The sequence below is a fragment of the Macaca mulatta genome, chromosome 4, assembly GCF_049350105.2.
Source record: "Macaca mulatta isolate MMU2019108-1 chromosome 4, T2T-MMU8v2.0, whole genome shotgun sequence".
NCBI classification, from domain to species: domain Eukaryota; kingdom Metazoa; phylum Chordata; class Mammalia; order Primates; family Cercopithecidae; genus Macaca; species Macaca mulatta.
The window spans coordinates 32953739-32959870 of NC_133409.1; the positions used below are offsets into that span (position 1 = coordinate 32953739).

Below are 6132 nucleotides of genomic sequence, written 5' to 3' on the forward strand. Positions count from 1 at the left end.
GAGTTTCCATTTGCTGAATGTTTATTATGTGTCCATTTGCACGCTTTATCCTCAGTTCCTGAATTCTACATTTAGGTGAAGGAGATTGGGGTCTACTTCGGTTGGATGCACTCAGTAGCTCCAAATACCTTCACCAGCACTATGCTAACAAATGTGGGGTTTTTTTGTTTTGTTTTGTTTTAAAACAACGACAAAAAAACAAATGAATGGCCTTCACATATTTGTTGTATTTAATTGAATAACGTGAAACCAAACCAGGTTAAATTCTACCTACATTCTTACCTTCTCCTCCCCAAGATGACAGAATAGAATCATGACCAGACCAGGGCACAGGCAAGTGCTAGAGTGTTTGTCTCACTGAGAGATTTCTCTGTTGAAGTAAACTGTAAATTCAGGCTTTTAATCACCACAGCATTATTTAATCTGTATTTGAAGTAAATATCGACCTCATAAAGAAGCTGAATATTTTTCTCCTGTGTAACATTTTATAGTTCATGTATTAGAATCCAATCACAAGTACTCTATTTCAGAATACCAGTATTGATTGGTAATGATGATCAAGGACTGTGTGTTTGCTAGAACTTAATTGGAAGAAAATATTGCTCCTAAACTCCTTAGCAAACAGCGCATAAAATGGTGGAGGCCAAGTCTTATACAGGTTGAAAATTTATCTGATATGCTTGGGACAAAAAGTGTTTCAGATTCTTTTCAGATTTGGGAATATTTCCATATACATAATAAAATATCTTGGGGATGGGGTCCAAGTTTAAAACAAAGTTTATTTGTGTTTTATAGACACCTTACACACATAACCTGAATGTAATTTTATACAATATTTTTAATAATTTTGTGCATGAAACAAAGTCTTGACTGAGTTTTGTCTGCAGCGTGAAGCTAGACGTGTAATTTTCCACTGTTTTGTCATGTTGGTGCTCAAAAAGTTTCAGATTTTGGAGCATTGTGGATTTTTGGATTTCCAGATCAGAAATGCTCAACCTGTATAGCTCTCCTGGAAAGGCATGTCTATGAAGATACTAAGAAAAACATAGATTTTTTTTTCTTGCCACTTTGTAAATTCCTAAGGGATGAATTCATTATGAAACAGTCATGTGTCACTTAATGAAGAGATATGTTCTGAGAAATGCAGCCTCAGGTAATTTCATTGTTGTGTGAATCACAGAGTGTGCTTACACAAACCTAGGTGTGTACTTTTACTACACACCTAGGCCATCAGGTACAGCCTGTTGCTCCTAGGCTACAAACCTGTATAGTGCGTTACTGTCTGAATGCTGTAGGCAACTGTAACACAGTGGTATTTGTGTGTCTAGACATATCCAAACATAGAAAAAAGCACAGTATAAACATGGTATTATAATCTTAAGGGACTACCATCACATATGTAGTCCATTGTTGACCAAAACATTAATATAAGGAATGAAAGGAACTTTCAAATGTATGTAAATGCCATTTGCCTCCTTTGTTCCCACTATAGTAAAGTTACATACTTTTCTACAGTAGAGCCAGGAAGTAACTATATAATCTTCATTAAGTTCTCTTTTGTTTGAAACAAAGTAATATTACAGATAATGTGCCAAGTAAAATATTTTATGTGTACATGCTATGGTTATCACAAGAGTAATTGAATAGAAACACACTTTGACCTGATTATATATGTTACTAGTAAATCTGGAAAGCTGCTAATTATTGATATTGAACCTTTTTTAGAATCAAGTTTATATAATTTTAATCTTATACAGACTGAGGTCCCACTGTAACTGCTCTTCATTGATGACCCATTTTTGTCCTATTTTTAGTAAATTTACTTTTAAAAGAACCACAGAAAACACTTTTGAAGCTTTTACTGGGGTGTGGAAGGAGGTTTATCATACTTCCCCTTTGGAAAAAAACAAAATTGAAAACAGACATAAAAGCAAAACGATTACAGTATAGTATCATTTTGTTGTTGTTTGTTTGTTTGGGTACAACTACGCTAAAGGACATACATGTAATCATGGGCTAAAGACCATATGTGTAATCATGGGCTAAAATTGGAGCTTCCAACCACTATCCCCTAAGTTTGTGGCTTGGTATGGACAGCAGAAAGAGATGAAGTTCCAGATTCTACACTTAGGAACATTCACAGACTTCACAGGCCTTTTTCGGGCCTATTGCTATTGGGCCCTGATTTGGTCATGCTTACTAGGTAAAGGCAGGGCAAATAAAGATGATGGGCTCTATACTCTGCTTGGGGCAGGAGGGAGTTAGGGGTGGGGAGAGAGAGGGTCAGAGAGAAAGAGAGAATAGAGAGAGAGAGAGAGAGAGAGAGAAACTTGAGCTACACATAAACCTTTATAGCAATTGTGCCAGAAAAGAAACTTCTCAGGTAGAAGCACATGAGAAAACAGAATGAGCAGCTGGGTGCAGTGGCTCATGCCTGTAATCCCAGCACTTTGGGAGGCCAAGGTGGGTGGATCACCAGAGGTCAGGAGTTCAAGACCAGTCGCCCAACATGGTGAAACCACATCTCTACTAAAATTACAAAAATTAGCTAGGTGTGGTGGCACATGCCTGTAATCCCATCTACTCAGGAGGCTGAGGCAGGAGAATTGTTTGATAGGAGGCAGGAGAATTGTTTGATAGGAGGCAGGAGAATTGTTTGACCCTAGGAGGCAGAGGTTGCAGTGAGCTGAGATTGTGCCACTGCACTCCAGCCTGGGTGACAGAGCAACACACCATCTCAAAAGTAATAATAAAAGAAAAAAGAATGAGCAAATTTGGTTTTTCCCCTTAAAACTAGATGTCAGAACTTTCTAATTTTTGGGTAATGCAAGTCTACCCAAAGTTATAAAATTAGCCCTATATTTGTTTAACTAAAAATATGTTTTTATGTTACAAAATCTAGAGAGTTAGAAAAAATTTAATTTTTTAATATTATAATTAAATACCTCTATAAAAATTAAACCTAGAGAATGAGTTAGAAATAATTATATAGATATTATATATATGCATATATACACATATATATTTATAATAAAATACTTATATTGAAAACAATTATGGTTATATTACAATAAAAAAATCACTGCCTACCCAGTCCCCACCACTGTCCTCCATCAAACCCCAATGTCTGTTTGTGGTTCCTCCTGTCATGGCAGAGAGGCAACTGGAATTCTGCCTGGGATAAGGTGAAGACGATTAATGGTACCTTCCTATCTCAACCTCTGTTCACTGCAGTGGTTGATACAGAGGTCCTTCCGCCTGGCTTAAGAGGGGTATGATCAAAGCTAGAACTGTATCCTCTCTGTGGGAAACTTAAATATTGAGTACAGTAAGACAAAGAGAGTAAGAAAAATGAAATGGATAGAATTTATTCATTTCAGTGGCTGACAATGATCAGACAAAATAGTGAATTACTGCTTGCTGTGCTGTTAGATTCTAAATTTCATACTTCCACATGCTGGCAGAGCCAGTGAACTCTCTAATATCCATAAAATAAATTTCCTTTTGCTTAAGCCAGAGTCGGTTTCCGTTGCTTGCAGCCAAGGACCTCAAATAATGTACTACCAGGGAATTATTTCTTATTGCTTTGAGTCATAGGACAAGCTATTAGGCTGGTTCAAAAGTTATTGTAGTTTTTAAAACACATTGACAGTAATGGCAAAACCGCAATTACTTTTGCACCAACCTAATAGAAACTATTATATTAATGGACAGTACACTTAGGCTCAAGTCCACTGAGAAGCATCAGAAACCTCAAGACAAGGACTAGAATCAAAGAGTTTGCTTCTGCAAAAGCATTGATGTTAAAATTTAGTATATAGGGTCTAGAAAAAGAGAATGGAGAAAAACAAACCAAAAAAGTTTTTAAGAGTTGTATTTCCACAGAAAACTAAGCTTGACAAAGTACTGGATTTTCAGTTGCTAAGGTCTTCCCAAGTTTCACAAACTATAAGAGAAAGATTATAAAATGGGTTGGTCTTCAACACTATCTGAGATGTAGTTGGAAGTCAAAGAGAGCAGAATGGAGTCAGTCCCCCAGTTACATTTTGGGTCTGTAGGCAGGCAATAAGTGCTTCTAGTACCAACTTCTATATCAGTTAGGATCCTTTGGTTGCAAGCAACATAAACCAACAATAATTAAAGAAATATGGGGAATTTATTGGAAGAATAAGATATACAGAATTGATAGGATGCTGAAAACAGGACAGGAACCAGGGCAGTAGAATCTGGAATGTGTGAGTACTGAACCTAGTCTTTCACATTAACTCCAAAATCAGCAGTGAGAAGTGCTTCCCTGTGTCAAAGTTCCTCTTTATGACCTTTGTTTTAGGTACTTTTAATCTATCTGCCCAGCTCCTAGTCATGAGAATTCTCCTTCTCTTGGAGTAATCAGCAGGGATGTCCCTTTCAGCCACATTTATATCATCTGATCACTTTCAAGACCATGGTTAGTTGAATAGAGACCAACACCTGAAACAAGCTGGGCCAATCACATTCTCTTTCCCAGGAATTTAGAATTTGAACTAAAAGATATACTGGAAATCATCAATTGTGTCATTAAAGATAAAACCAGCCACAAATTCCTGCTTCTGAGGAAGCTGCTACTTTCCCTGACTTCCTCATTCTAAGAGTCTAGTGGTTCAGCATTTCCTTGGATTCCATGAGATATTATAATAGGTTTCTAATACATTTCTCCTTTCTACTACTTACATTTGCATGTGTCAGCTTATTTCACTCTTACTTGAGAGACCCCTAATCAATACACTAGTGAAAGTCCTCATTGCAAGGATAAGTATTGATTTTTGAGAATCATGTACAATTAAAGTAAATTTGAAAGCCATTTGTCTTTAGGTATATTCTTGGATAGGTCCTAATCCCAGCATAGAGAGTGGCCCGTTAATAACTAAACACTGAAGGCTCCAAGGCACAGACTTGCAACATTAAAAATAAACAAACCCAGGTATAATGCATGCCTGCAATTAGCATTCTAATCCTAAAGAAAGATAATTTAAGGATTATCAACTTGACCCTGCCGGTAACTAATATTTTTCAGAGAAATTCTCTTCTAGACTAGGTCTTTATAACTGACCATTTAAAGCAAGAAAACCCTGAGAGTATATACATAATTAGTGATAACCGTGGCCCATAAAATCTTATGCAAGAGGTATTATCCCACAAAGAGCTGTACCTTTAATCAGAGAGGCTGAAGTTAATGATCATTATCTGCGTAAGAGCATTGGAGCATCCCAGGTGCTTTCCTCCTCTCCTGTAGAAAATAAGGAATCCAGGAAGAGCCTCTCACCCCCACCCACCAGCCAAAGAGACTGATGTAAATATAAATCTCGTAAATGTAAGTATAAACCTTGAGTCTGCAGAACACTTTATTTGTGAACCTGTTGTGTCTACAAAGTGGGTGGAGCTTCTAAATTTTGATGTGGTTAAACCCATATTGTACCAGATTCAGTATTTCCTGCTGTGCTAGCTGGAAATAACAGCAACCAATTCCAGTTAGATTAACCTAAAGATTAAAATTATTGCAAAGAGCTTCTGCACAGCAAAAGAAACTACCATCAGAGTGAACAGGCAACCTACAGAATGGGAGAAAATTTTGGCAATCTACTCATCAGACAAAGGGCTAATATCCAGAACCTACAAAGAACTCAAACAAATTTACAAGAGAAAAAAAACAACCCCATCAAAAAGTGGGCAAAGGATATGAACAGACATTTCTCAAAAGAAGACATTCATACAGCCAACAGACACATGAAAAAATGCTCATCATCACTGGCCATCAGAGAAATGCAAATCAAAACTACAATGAGATACCATCTCACACCAGTTAGAATGGCAATTATTAAAAAGTCAGGAAACAACAGGTGCTGGAGAGGATGTGGAGAAATAGGAACACTTCTACACTGTTGGTGGGATTGTAAACTAGTTCAACCATTATGGAAAACAGTATGGCAATTCCTCAAGGATCTAGAACTGGAAGTACCATATGACCCAGTCATCGCATTACTGGGTATATACTCAAAGGATTATAAATCATGCTGCTATAAAGACACATGCACACGTATGTTTACTGCGGCATTATTCACAATAGCAAAGACTTGGAATCAACCCAAATTTCCA

At 37.0% G+C, this 6132-nt stretch overlaps 1 protein-coding gene across 4 annotated transcripts in view; it reads right to left on the reverse strand.

Moving 5' to 3' along the window:
• Positions 1–5371, reverse strand: part of THEMIS (thymocyte selection associated) — a 226283-nt gene extending 220912 nt beyond the window's left edge. For all 4 annotated transcript variants that reach the window (XM_077999396.1, XM_077999395.1, XM_015137482.3 and 1 more), the window contains exon 1: positions 5189–5371. The gene's annotated coding sequence lies outside the window, so the exon portion shown is untranslated. The remainder of the gene's footprint in view (positions 1–5188) is intronic.
• Between the last annotated feature and the right edge of the window lie 761 nt (positions 5372–6132).